Raw genomic sequence first — 14,887 nt, 5'->3', positions numbered from 1 at the left:
GCCCGACCGCCGGCCAGCCGTAGTGAACCCCAGAGGGGTGGTCTTCTGTTTGCCGGCGGTCGGGCTCCCGGCCGCTCAGTATACCGGCGCCGGGAGCCCGACAGCCGGCATACCGACAATTATTTTCCCTCGTGGGGGTCCACGACCCCCATAGAGGGAGAATAAAATAGTGTGGCGCGCGTAGCGCGCCACCGTGCCCGTAGCGTGGCGAGCGCAGCGAGCCCGCAAGGGGCTCATTTGCGCTCGCCAAGCTGTCGGTAAGCCGGCGGTCGGGCTCCCGGCGCCGGGATGCTGGTCGCCGGGAGCCCGACCGCCGGCCAGCCGTAGTGAACCCGTCTCAGAGTCCCACGTACAGTGCAGTACCTCTTCCAGACGAGACAGACATCATGTGTCCTCACATACATGCGCCCCTTGTCCTCAAGTACTACATCTATAAGCAATTCACACAGATATATACAGATGAACCCATCACCAGAACAACATCTTCTTCCAACTTACGATACTTTGCTCTGAAAAATGATTGTAAATTGCTGCGATTTGCGACAATGAGGAATGCTAATTTTTGGGACTTTACCGCTAAGGCTCAGATTTATCAAGCCTTGAAGAGTGATAAATAGCACGGTGATAAAGTACCAACCAATCAGCTCTTAACTGTCATTTTTCAAACACAGCCTGTAACATGGCAGTTAGGAGCTGATTGGCTGGTAATTTGTCACCGTGGAATTTATCACTCTCCAAAGCTTGATAAATCTGGGCCTAAATATGTTAAAGTCTCCCAGTTGCTGAAGCTGCTTTTACAGCTGTTCACAGTGCTGACTTACCCCTTTCACATCGCGCAAATAACCCGGTACCGACCCGGCATATTGCCAGGGCCAACACGGGTCAGTGGGCGGTGTGAAAGGGCCATGTCAGAATTCCCGGGTCGCCTGACTTGATAATTCAACCCAGGTAATAAGAAGGGTTATTCCCGGGTTGAATACCGGGTCAGGCGCAGTGTGAATGGGTTGCCGGGATCGATGCGACCCAGGACCCGTTTACTACATAGGGAGAGGAGGCGCGGAGATGAGCTCATCTCTCAGCGCGGCCTCTACCCCCGCTGCCGGGTCCGCCCCTCACCGCTATGGCAACTGACCTGGCAGTTTGCCGGGTCGGGAAGCCAGCAAGCAGCCTCCAATGCCAGATCCCACCCGAGTAGGACCGGTTTCCAATTCCCGGGTGGGATCCGGCGTTGGAGATGTGAAAGCGGTATTAACGACCTGCTCTGCACTAACAAGACCAAACCCAAGCAGGCTAAAACATCTAACGCAGGTGGAATTCCGGTCACCAGAAGCATGTTTGATGATCTAAAATCCCAGTCGGTGGGAAAATGGCTGACAGCGCTACCAGCTTCTGTAAATGGCTTTTTACAGAAGTCGCTGCTCCTTTTGGAGACTTTATTTGTGTTGCATAGTGTAAGGGTCATACTGTAGCTTCAGGAAGTCAACTCAACTTCCAAATGTCTCCCTGGAATTCAGCGTACTCTCGGCTTCTTGCTGCATTGCTTGTGCTGAATGCAAAACGCCAAGCTCAGTGTACATACATGATTTACAGTCACACTCTATTCCCAGCCAGGATTGTGCAGAGTTTGATGTGCAGATGATCTGCAGCAGAGATAACACTGGAAATGAAACTAATAGGTAGTGTGAACACAACATGCCACAGCAGATACGTCAATGCAATCATTTACAGCTGAGCGCGTTATGTTATGTGTATAATGTGCATCAGTGCACTTTCTTTAACTGTAAAACACACTACAAGTATAAAGTATTGGAGCTTATCAAAAAGCCCATGTTTTTTTTTTTTGTCCAATCTTAAAATCATCATCAGATACGGTAATCTAAAAACAAAATAAAAATTGAGATGTACAGTTTCCTTTTCTGAAGCTGAACAGTATAGTCTGACTCTTTGCATAGATGCACACATTTCAATTATTATCAATATATATTGGGGGCAACTGTAAGATGCATACAACTTTGCATAAGACCCATCATCCTCTCTCTCTCTCTCTCTCTCTCTCTCTAAAATTCTGAAGGATGTAAAACCTCAAGGGAGAGGATTTCAAGATGGAATCCAGAGGTGTGTAGTGAAGACACCACCTGATTGGACAGTTACGAGCACCCAATCAGGTGCAACCTATTCTACACATCCCACATTCTAATGTTTTTAAGAGTTTTCTAACATCTTCAGTCTTCCAACATTCTAAATATTAAGTCTTCTGCATTGTATAGCTATTCTGCAGTTGTGGCAGTTTTACATTAATACGATATTATTTTGCAAAGTGCATAACTGCTCCCCTTTAATACATTTTAATTTCTGCAATATACAGGAAATAAAGATGCAATTGATTACATAACTTCCAAAAAAATATGCGTGAAATCATGGTACGCCGGTCATCAGTATTACATAATAAGGGGTGCATCGGGACACAGTAACCTGAGCGTCACATCCTGGGTGGAACTGTAACTGGGAATTAGGTACAACGTACAAAAACAGTATCATCCTTCTTTTTATCGCTGTGTCATCTTTTAGAACAATCCCTTAAGAGTTGTCACTGACCACCTGTGTACTTTTCTGCTTTCCCCATCTTGGTGAGATTGCTGACCTGTCACTGGCTGTCAGTCCGACTTTTCCTCTCATTGAACCATCTCTCTGTACTTAACACTTTCTTCTTTACAGAGGAGCCCCTCCAATCCTCGTCTCCGGAGGAGATACGCTGTCTGCTTTTCCTGGGCCCCTGTGTAAACCGTGGATGTTTTTCTGTGTTCTATCTGCGGGCAGAGATCATCTGTGAAGAAAGAACACTCTAGCTAAGTGTTTTAGTACATGAGCGCAGTGCAGCTTAAAGAACGCAGGCTCCCTGCAGACGCTGTATGGCTAATCTGTTTGTGCAGAGCTGTCCTGCCCGTCCTGACAGCTGGGAATAGGAATTGTGCCTTCCTGCCACATCTCCCCAGCTTCCCTTTTCCCCCCCCCGTTTCCTGAAGCTTTAAACGTTTAATATTTTACGTGTGGTATTGTGGCAGCTGCTCTCTTGAGGGCCCTTCGCATCTTCTTGTTTGTAGCACTTCAATCCATTAAACTGCATTGTCCTGCCATCAGGGTTCCTCTGGGGGGAAACTAACTGACCTGAAAAGCCCCTTACAGAACTAAAGTTCGACTCCAGCCGTCGAGAGAATTGTTTGTCGGTGGAAAGAAATAATTCACCATCCGCTGGTTCTCGCTGAGTTTTATTACAATTTTAAGGTCTTCATTGGCAACTGTAAAACTCAATTGTTCGTGGCAGAAGTGCACTAAATTACCCCCTTCAGCGCATTCTCATGTCACATGACTTTGCTTTCTCGCTTCTGCCACTGGACATTAATATGGAATCATCTTCAAATTAAAATTATGCAAATTATAAATGGAGGCTGTGCGACTGCAAATACGTCTAAATATAATGGCTAAATAAGAGCAGTCATCTTGTGGGTCATTTGAAACATAGAGGTCTACTTCTGACCCTTCACAATATAGCCTGAGAACTGTTGCTGCTTACTGCGGTATGATGCAGGATAAGCAATGTCTTTCCTTGTCTACTAATTCAAATGCTGTTGCCGGGAAAGTGATTCCTATAAGAGCCCATCCCTTTACAGAGGGACTATCTTTGTACTACAAGTTCAGACCTGGCTAATCTACTGCGCATGTGTGATCTCCACTCCGCACATGTGTATGTATAGGCTGCTTGGGAGGGATCTGCAGATCCCTCTCCAGCAAAAAAAAGTGGAGTGTTAGTCTACTGGCTCTAATGGCTGCCTCCATCTTAAACTGATATTACAGTAGCTACCAGGTACCAGCTGGGTAAATTATTAATTTACACAGTCTCCATTGCTAACTGTGGCGGAATCCTTAAGTTGAATACTCTCGGTGCTAAATAAAGTGGCGAACCTCTGAAAGTAGAGGATACATCGAAATTCATAAATTAATAGATAGGTTCCATTGGTCCAGGGCATATTAAGAGAGAAGGGGGCCCGTGTGCCATCTTTGTCCGGGCCCCATCCTATCTGGAGGCACCAGTGAGTAGAGTCTACGGCCCATGTGCTGATCTCCGTGACACATCACTGCCATAAGTTCTTATTTTATACATATATAGCGAGTCGTGAAGATATCCCTGTAAAATATCATTTATATTTGGAGAGTAGTGATGTCACTTTTGTCACTATGGCAACACCTCCACTTGCTCTTTTTAGAAGATATGATAAATTGGCCACTAAAATGCACACAGCGAAATAGCCAGATAAATATTCAGGAGCAACAGGGGAGCGAGCGAGATTGGTTGTGAGCTGGAAATAGTGCCCGCAGCGTCCAATCATTTGCTGGCCTCTTTGTTTTAGAATACGCCCCACTTTTCCTGGAAACCTTACTCTAGAGAGAGTGATGACGATACAGGGCATCTCTCGTATATTTTCATATATACTTAACTTTCAGAATTATTTTTTTTTTCACCATAAAGTGGCAAAAAGATTTTAATTTTCAAAAATCATGAGAAAGTCCTCAAATTACCAGGCAGGGATAATAATAATCCATTTAGATTACTTTCAGACTGCGTATAGAACACAGTACCCAAGCAACAGGGTAATTACAGGAATTTATTCACAAGATAAGAGTGTAACGACTTTGAAACGACTCCTGTTTACGAGGCTATAGAATGTGGATCCCCCCACACATTCCCACAACAGTCCTTTCCGATGAACTAAAGGAAAATCATTATTTTCTATGGATTTTCCTTTTCTAAATCACGATTAATTATTTTATGACAAAATCAATAGGTATTAGTGTGTATGGATCATTTTTCAGTCAGGCAGCAAAATCATAATGAACTTCAATATATAGGTCAATAAATGTAAGAACACTTCTGAAGAACGCTTGTTGGTTTTTTTTTTTATAGATATTCTTTATTTCCAATTATCAGATTTTATATCTTATGTGTTGGGAACCGGCTGTGCATTAAAATAATTCTAGATATCAGACGCTTAGGGTTCTATTTGTTAAGCCTTAGATGGAGATAAAGTGCAGTTGGGTGTCTATTTTTTTCCTATCAAATAGACAGGGGGAAAAAACAGACACCCAACCAACTTTTCAAACATTTGAATTCCCCCCCAACTGTCATTTTTCAAACCCAGCCTGTGACATGGGAGTTAGAAGCTGATTGGCTGGTACTTTATCTCCACCCACTTTATCTCCGTTCAAGGCTTAGTAAATAGACCCCTTATTCTTTAATTTTAAACTTTCTGGGTTGTTTCATGCCAACGTTCTACGCTGTCCCTCCAGGAGATCACCAAAGGTGAAGACCAAGGGAAGGGGGGATTGGGTGGTTGTTGCAGCAGAGAATCATGACGGTTTGATACCGTAACCTACTGTGTGGTCCCATGTACAGTGGAACGGGTTCCCCGCTCATACCAAGCTGTTGGTGACACCATCTTTCAGCAATAGCTTCTCAAATACGGGACATGTGTAGAATATAGCAAATACTATAGCCTGTACCTGCGCCATGTTTCAGGAAAGTTGGCGCTGTTGGCAGGTCTTCAACAGTGGAAGAGTCCGTTCTTGTGTGCACCATACTTGCCTACCTGACCCTCTCCATGAGGGAGAAAATGCTCTGTTCCTGGACTTTCCTGGTAATGTGTGATTGCCATCACCTGTGGTGAGCTAGGTAATTGATAAGAAAGGTGTTTCACCACAGGTGATGGCAATCATACATTACCAGGAAAGTCCAGGAACAGAGCATTTTCTCCCTCATGGAGAGGGTCAGGTAGGCAAGTATGGTGTGCACCCATTATCAATACATCACTGACCTCAAGGCAATGGACTGCAGATAGATGTTAATCAGCCCGTGAGAAGGTACTCTTACAGAGGTAGACACTAGAGATGAGCGCCTGAAATTTTTCGGGTTTTGTGTTTTGGTTTTGGGTTCGGTTCCGCGGCCGTGTTTTGGGTTCGAACGCGTTTTGGCAAAACCTCACCGAATTATTTTTGTCGGATTCGGGTGTGTTTTGGATTCGGGTGTTTTTTTCCAAAAACACTAAAAAACAGCTTAAATCATAGAATTTGGGGGTCATTTTGATCCCAAAGTATTATTAACCTCAAAAACCATAATTTACACTCATTTTCAGTCTATTCTGAATACCTCACACCTCACAATATTATTTTTAGTCCTAAAATTTGCACCGAGGTCGCTGTGTGAGTAAGATAAGCGACCCTAGTGGCCGACACAAACACCGGGCCCATCTAGGAGTGGCACTGCAGTGTCACGCAGGATGTCCCTTCCAAAAAACCCTCCCCAAACAGCACATGACGCAAAGAAAAAAAGAGGCGCAATGAGGTAGCTGTGTGAGTAAGATTAGCGACCCTAGTGGCCGACACAAACACCGGGCCCATCTAGGAGTGGCACTGCAGTGTCACGCAGGATGGCCCTTCCAAAAAACCCTCCCCAAACAGCACATGACGCAAAGAAAAAAAGAGGCGCAATGAGGTAGCTGTGTGAGTAAGATTAGCGACCCTAGTGGCCGACACAAACACCGGGCCCATCTAGGAGTGGCACTGCAGTGTCACGCAGGATGGCCCTTCCAAAAAACCCTCCCCAAACAGCACATGACGCAAAGAAAAAAAGAGGCGCAATGAGGTAGCTGACTGTGTGAGTAAGATTAGCGACCCTAGTGGCCGACACAAACACCGGGCCCATCTAGGAGTGGCACTGCAGTATGTATGTATAAAGAAAGAAAAAAAAACCACGGTTAGGTGGTATATACAATTATGGACGGGCTGCCGAGTGCCGACACACAGGTAGCCACAGCCGTGAACTACCGCACTGTACTGTGTCTGCTGCTAATATATAGACTGGTTGATAAAGAGATAGTATACTCGTAACTAGTATGTATGTATAAAGAAAGAAAAAAAAACCACGGTTAGGTCACTGGTATATACAATTATGGACGGGCTGCCGAGTGCCGACACAGAGGTAGCCACAGCCGTGAACTACCGCACTGTACACTGGTTGATAAAGAGATAGTAGTATACTCGTAACAACTAGTATGACGACGGTATAAAGAATGAAAAAAAAACCACGGTTAGGTGGTATATAATACAATTATGGTTGGACGGACTGCCTGCCGAGTGCCGACACAGAGGTAGCCACAGCCGTGAACTACCGCACTGTACACTGGTTGATAAAGAGATAGTAGTATACTCGTAACAACTAGCATGACGACGGTATAAAGAACGAAAAAAAAACCACGGTTAGGTGGTATATATTATAATACAATTATGGATGGACGGACTGCCTGCCGAGTTCCGACACAGAGGTAGCCACAGCCGTGAACTACCGCACTGTACACTGGTTGATAAAGAGATAGTAGTATACTCGTAACAACTAGTATGACGACGGTATAAAGAACGAAAAAAAAACCACGGTTAGGTGGTATATATTATAATACAATTATGGATGGACGGACTGCCTGCCGAGTTCCGACACAGAGGTAGCCACAGCCGTGAACTACCGCACTGTACACTGGTTGATAAAGAGATAGTAGTATACTCGTAACAACTAGTATGACTGACTATGACGGTATAAAGAATGAAAAAAAAACCACGGTTAGGTGGTATATATTATAATAATACAATTATGGATGGACGGACTGCCTGCCGAGTTCCGACACAGAGGTAGCCACAGCCGTGAACTACCGCACTGTACACTGGTTGATAAAGAGATAGTAGTATACTCGTAACAACTAGTATGACTGACTATGACGGTATAAAGAATGAAAAAAAAACCACGGTTAGGTGGTATATATTATAATACAATTATGGATGGACGGACTGCCTGCCGACTGCCGACACAGAGGTAGCCACAGCCGTGAACTACCGCACTGTACACTGGTTGATAAAGAGATAGTAGTATACTCGTAACAACTAGTATGACACTATGACGGTATAAAGAATGAAAAAAAAACCACGGTTAGGTGGTATATATTATAATACAATTATGGATGGACGGACTGCCTGCCGACTGCCGACACAGAGGTAGCCACAGCCGTGAACTACCGCACTGTACACTGGTTGATAAAGAGATAGTAGTATACTCGTAACAACTAGTATGACTGACTATGACGGTATAAAGAATGAAAAAAAAACCACGGTTAGGTGGTATATATTATAATAATACAATTATGGATGGACGGACTGCCTGCCGAGTTCCGACACAGAGGTAGCCACAGCCGTGAACTACCGCACTGTACACTGGTTGATAAAGAGATAGTAGTATACTCGTAACAACTAGTATGACTATGACGACGGTATAAAGAAAGAAAAAAAAATACCACGGTTAGGTGGTATATAATTATACAATTATGGATGGACGGACTGCCTGCCGAGTGCCGACTGCCGACACAGAGGTAGCCACAGCCGTGAACTACCGCACTGTACTGTGTCTGCTGCTAATATAGACTGGTTGATAAAGAGATAGTATACAACAATATACTACTATACTGGTGGTCAGGCACTGGTCACCACTAGTCACACTGGCAGTGGCACTCCTGCAGCAAAAGTGTGCACTGTTTAATTTTAAATTAATATAATATTATGTACTCCTGGCTCCTGCTATAACAACCTGCAGTGCTCCCCAGTCTCCCCCACAATTATTATAAGCTTTTATACATTGATGTGCAGCACACTGGGCTGAGCTGAGTGCACACAGACTGAGTCACACTGTGTGACTGCTGTGTATCGTTTTTTTCAGGCAGAGAACGGATATAGCAGAGAACGGATATATTAAATAAAAGTTAACTTAACAACAACTGCACTGGTCACTGTGGTAAACTCTGTCTGCACAATCTCTCTCTCTCTCTCTCTCTTCTAATCTATTCTAATGGAGAGGACGCCAGCCACGTCCTCTCCCTATCAATCTCAATGCACGTGTGAAAATGGCGGCGACGCGCGGCTCCTTATATAGAATCCGAGTCTCGCGAGAATCCGACAGCGTCATGATGACGTTCGGGCGCGCTCGGGTTAACCGAGCAAGGCGGGAAGATCCGAGTCGCTCGGACCCGTGAAAAAAAAAGTGAAGTTCGTGCGGGTTCGGATTCAAAGAAACCGAACCCGCTCATCTCTAGTAGACACTAGGTAAAAAAAACAAAGATGGTGGCAAGGAGATTTGGGATCAAATTGAGGATAGTTAGGACTCAGGAGATATGTCTCCGTCCTTACTGGCCCTCCGGGACATTATATATTACTGAAAGAAATAAAGGAGACAGATCAAGATTGTATCATCTATTCTTTTGTTTTAATTTTATTTACAGGTTATTCAAAATGCAGCTTATATAGTAGAATTTAATTAAGGTTATATTTAATTAGTTTCCTAGCATTCAAGTATTCCCATGTGAAAAATGCTTTATTTAAATAACAAAGCATTTTCTCATTCATTATCCTCTGCCTTAGCCATCCTGAGACGATGATTCTTCTGAGGTTTCTCCGTGCTTTGCATGGGACACTTATACCAGCGAGAACTTATCATCGGAAGCCCTGTTGTCAGCAAAATAAACCTGGAGATAGGGCTTTTCTCACTTTGATAAAATAGAGCTCCTAGTCCTTAATTGAGAGCTTAACGAGTTAATGTATTATTGCCTGCATTTTACCCCCAGTAAGCTTAATTTATTATTACTGCATATGACGGTAATAAGAAATTAATTTTCAAGGGCATGTATCAAAACTCTTGTGCAGGGACTGGGGCTTTGATATGCTATTGCACATGAACAGCCATCAGACAGTGCATGCGTGGGTTGTCATTACTGAAGTGGGATATGGTGGATCCCTCTCTGAAAAATATTGACATTTTAAGGGGACTGCATTGGCCATTGATCCGCTGTCTCAGATCTCTGCTGCTACAGAGACAGCGGAACAAAGCTGAAGGTGATAAGAAGAGGTCCCCCAGCTATATATATTGTAAGCTCTGGGACCTTGCGATATACAATGATTGTGGGAGGGACTTCCTCCAAAGTACTATTATTACATAGGCTATGTATTAAGAATAGAATAGAAAGACTCATTTAAGACATGTTTTGCGTCATTTTTTAAAACGTGTGAACAAAACATGTTTTACCCATAGCAAAAAAAAATAAAAAATATTTGTGCCAATTTTAATTTTCTTAACTTCTAGAAAAATAACAATGTCTGTATCTGCGTAGAACGTCTTTCTGGGTAACGCAATTTTCTTATGCAAGAGTTTTCGGAACTGGTCCCTCCATGAGAATACACTGCTGCAGTTACTAAGGGGTTATTGCAATTATAACACAAATGGTAGCAACAGAACACAATGTCCCACAGCAACTCCCACAGCCCCAAGTATGCTCAGTTTCCCAGTGTGCTGTGACCCCGTGCCCTCTGTACCCACAAGGCAGTTGTCACGTTGTGGAAGGAAGAGCCCACGTTGGAATGCAGAACACATACCTGGTCTCTTTCCAAACTTACGCCTCCGTAAGTACAAGTTGCAACTTTATCACTGTGCCGCAGGCGTGGGAATAACAAGGGCCTGGTCACAATCTATGGTTTAAGGGGAAAATATGTCATTGACAGAAATATTTTAGTTACCACTACAGGGCAGTAAGATGCAAGGATTTACTTAACACCTATTCAGGAAATAGGCTGCAAAATTTTAATCGCATTGGAAACCCCAAGATTCCATAACGTTAAATATTTTCCGGACAAAAATAAACTAGCACTGGGGACACTGTGAATAAGTTCTATCTGCACAATTGATAGTCATGCAGTAAGGACTGTAAGTTCAACAAGTGTCATTGTCACATAGCTTCCAACAAGTGGCAAAAAGTGGGGAAACTGAAAACCCCTATGTGACAATGACACTTTTTGCCACTTGTTGGAAGCCATGTTGTACTCAAAGTTCCAGACATGACTGGTAAAATGTATTTTATGATCACTGCCTGAGGAAGCAGATAGATGTCCTCAGGGTCGGACTGGCCCACAGGGCTACCAGGGAAACCACCGGTAGGCCCCACTGCCTGAGGGCCCACTCCTTCCTCTAGGGATCAGGTTCCAGACTGTGCACTTATATTATACATGGTAGATATGTTGCATTAGACTGCACTAAACTATTGTGTATTTCAAGCCTCTGTGGAGGCTGGCCACACACCCTTTGTAGGCTGGCCACACCCCTAAGTATGGGCCCCTATAACTGCATTCTCCCGGTGGGCCCTTGATGCCCAGTCCGACACTGGATGACCCTGAAACAAGTAGCAGGGAGCTTTCAGTTATATTTATTTTATGCTTTCTTTTTATATTTGTTATTTTTTTTGCCCAATTTTTGTTTACCATTCCACACTTTATGCACTTTATACCCGCCCACCAAACTAGGATTTCATTACATCCCATCCAGTGAATGTTATCCGATTGTTTCCAATTCTTCTATTATGTTATTGTAAGGCTAATCTTTAAGGCAGTACTGTTATATTAAACTATTATATAGCTTATACGGTGGTTTGAGTTTACCATGACCCTAAATTTCATTTGTACTTAAACATCTTTCAATGAAATTACTGGCTGAATCCTAATATGGCTCGCAAGAGTGAGCAAGGTTGTGTGCACCCGTTGAAAGATTCAAGTGCTTCTGACACTGTACATAGGGGGCTATTCAGAGTTGTTAGCAAACCCAAAAAGTTAGCAATTAGGCAAGACCATGTGCACTGCAGGTGGGGCAGATGTAACATGTGCAGAGAGAGTTAGATTTGGGTGGGTTATATTGTTTCTGTGCATGGTAAACACTGGCTGCTTTATTTTTGCACTGCAATTTAGATTTCAGTTTGAATACCCCACCAAAATCTAAATCTCTCTGCACATTGTTACATCTGCCCCACCTGCAATGCAGCATGGTTTTGCCCAATTTTTGTACTTTTTTAGTTTGCTAACAACTCTGAATAACTCCCATATTCTATATATTCCAATGCTGTTTAAGGGCTTCAATCGTCTTACCTGTATCAGCAACTCAGAGCCATCTAGTTACAGAAACAATTAACACGCCTTTTAGTCAAATGTTTTATTTATATATGTTAACGCGCACAAATAGAAACTAAAATCTGATTAATGTATATGGCTGTAAATGCGTAGACTTGGATGTAAAAAGGAGGAGGGCCACATGAGACAATCACAGACAGCCCCGCAATTGGAAAGGAGAGGATCAGATATGTACGGAACATCCCAGGGAAGACAGTTCTTTATCCAGATGACTCACGATGTCAGTATTCTTTGCTTTGTGTGAATTTTCCAATCAGGAGTCTCTCCATTTACCAGTGAGTCTGTGTGATCTATGGGCGTCATTTGTAAAGCTGGGGAAAAAAGAGGAGAAAATCGTATTATTATTACAGAAGAAAAGATCCAGCAAGCAGATCGCTCTCCAGAACCTGACACAGATGTATAAATTGCAGACGGTGGTTCGGCTTAAAGGGAGAGACAGGGGGTTATTCAATTTGTCCCGATGGTGCCGGGTGATAAGTATCGCCGCTGGGGGCTATTTAATTGGCCTCGATAAGCCGGCGCGTGCCGCGACTTATCGGGGGTTTTGCTTCGCCTGCCCCCGATAACAGCCCCGTTTCCATCTGAAAACGGGGCTATTTAACCCGAAAACACACAGGTTTCACTGAACCTGTGTGTTTACGGATGAAAAAGCACGTTTTACCGGCCGAGCTAATTAAATAGCCCGACCACAGCGCCCGAAGAAACATCAGGGTTTTTTACTCCCGATGTCTCTTCGGGCCAAATTGAATATCCCCCACAGTGGTAATAAAACCTCAGAGGATTTAATTGGCGGATGAATATGCTGGGTTATCTGGCGTTAAGTGCGTGGTAATTTTTTAGCGCAGAAGAGTGCTCCACTGCTATACCAAATCATGTTATTATTTTTGTCCTGTATTTATATGGTGCCACAAGGGGTCTGCAGTGCCTTCTATAGTACATAGACAGAAGCGATGTAAACAAAGCAATAACGTGCAAGCACATAGGATGCAAGCTTTATAACCATCGGTGCACACACATACAGTCCTAATACCCGCAAAAGCAGCACTGGCTGAATCCAGCGGTTCACTGCTGCTGCTGACTATGGGGAGAAGAGGACGGTATAGGTGAAGGAGAGAAGAGGGTCCTGCACGTGAGAAGTTACAATCTGAGGGGGAGTGGATATAGTATGGGCTTCGCTGTAGCTCATTAGACTTAGGGGGTCTATTCATGAAGCAGTGAAAAGTGTGAAGTGAGCCAGTGCTCCGTACAATTGTATAGTATGCAAATTATAAATGTTACTTCAATGCTGATTGGTTGCCATGAGCAACTTCTCCACTGTCTCACTTCTCCACACTTTTCACTGCTTCATGAAAAGACCAATACGATCCTATGGTGCCCTTTCTGATGACATGTATCGGAACCACTGGAGTACCAATCTAGTGAAGGACGAAAAACTAAAGCTATGGGGGTCATTCCGAGTTGATCTCTAGATGAAAATGTTCGCTGCGCTGCGATGATGCCAAAAAACGCCACTTCTGCGCATGCGTATGCGGCGCAATGCGCACGCTCGACTTACTTTCACAACAGCCAATGTAGTTTCACACAGGGTCTAGTGAAGCTTTTCAGTCGCACTGCTGGCCGCAGAGTGATTGACATGAAGTGGGCGTTTCTGGGTGTCAACTGACCAGTTTCAGGGAGTGTTCGAAAAAACGCAGGCGTGCCAGGAAAAACGCAGGTGTGGCTGGGCGAACGCAGGGCATGTTTGTAACGTCAGAACAGGAACTGAACAGTCTGAAGTGACTGCAAGCGCTAAGTAGGTTTGAAGCTACTCTGAAACTGCACAAAATTATTTTGTAGCCGCTCTGCGATCCTTTCGTTCGCACTTCTGCTAAGCTAAGATACACTCCCAGAGGGCGGCGGCATAGCGTTTGCACGGCTGCTAAAAACTGCTTGCGAGCGATCAACTCGGAATGACCATCTATATTGTTTCTCATGGGGCTTTGCATTGCTATGTCCCTCATATTTCTCTGACGTCCTAGTGGATGCTGGGAACTCCGTAAGGACCATGGGGATAGCGGCTCCGCAGGAGACTGGGCACAAAAGTAAAGCTTTAGGACTACCTGGTGTGCACTGGCTCCTCCCCCCATGACCCTCCTCCAAGCCTCAGTTAGATTTTTGTGCCCGGCCGAGAAGGGTGCACACTAGGGGCTCTCCTGAGCTTCTTAGTGAAAGTTTAGTTTTAGGTTTTTTATTTTCAGTGAGACCTGCTGGCAACAGGCTCACTGCATCGAGGGACTAAGGGGAGAAGAAGCGAACTCACCTGCGTGCAGAGTGGATTGGGCTTCTTAGGCTACTGGACACCATTAGCTCCAGAGGGACCGAACACAGGCCCAGCCTCGGAGTCCGGTCCCAGAGCCGCGCCGCCGGCCCCCTTACAGAGCCAGAAGCAAGAAGAGGTCCGGAAAATCGGCGGCAGAAGACATCCTGTCTTCACCAAGGTAGCGCACAGCACTGCAGCTGTGCGCCATTGCTCCTCAGCACACTTCACACTTCGGTCACTGAGGGTGCAGGGCGCTAGGGGGGGGCGCCCTGAGCAGCAATAAAAACACCTTGGCTGGCGAAAATACATCACATATAGCCCCCAGGGCTATATGGATGAATTTTAACCCCTGCCAGATTCCACAGAAAAACGGGAGAAAAGGCCGCCGAGAAGGGGGCGGAGCCTATCTCCTCAGCACACTGGCGCCATTTTCTCTCACAGCTCCGTTGGAGGGAAGCTCCCTGGCTCTCCCCTGCAGTTACTACACTACAGAAAGGG

At 44.6% G+C, this 14,887-nt stretch overlaps 1 protein-coding gene and 1 long non-coding RNA gene across 4 annotated transcripts in view; one reads left to right on the top strand and one right to left on the bottom strand.

The window, feature by feature from the left end:
- The window catches only part of ERBB4 (erb-b2 receptor tyrosine kinase 4), a 1,260,323-nt gene that overhangs the window by 559,510 nt on the left and 685,926 nt on the right, over positions 1-14,887 (top strand). The window lies entirely within an intron of this gene.
- Positions 12,134-14,887, bottom strand: part of LOC134944520 (uncharacterized) — a 79,621-nt gene continuing 76,867 nt past the window's right edge. Inside the window, exon 3 of the long non-coding RNA XR_010181887.1 lies at positions 12,134-12,401. This is a non-coding gene — a long non-coding RNA (uncharacterized LOC134944520). The remainder of the gene's footprint in view (positions 12,402-14,887) is intronic.

Source organism: Pseudophryne corroboree, chromosome 7 (genome assembly GCF_028390025.1).
Source record: "Pseudophryne corroboree isolate aPseCor3 chromosome 7, aPseCor3.hap2, whole genome shotgun sequence".
NCBI classification, from domain to species: Eukaryota; Metazoa; Chordata; class Amphibia; order Anura; family Myobatrachidae; genus Pseudophryne; species Pseudophryne corroboree.
Note: the sequence above shows the minus strand (reverse complement) of the source record. Positions and strands in the feature narration are given on the sequence as shown.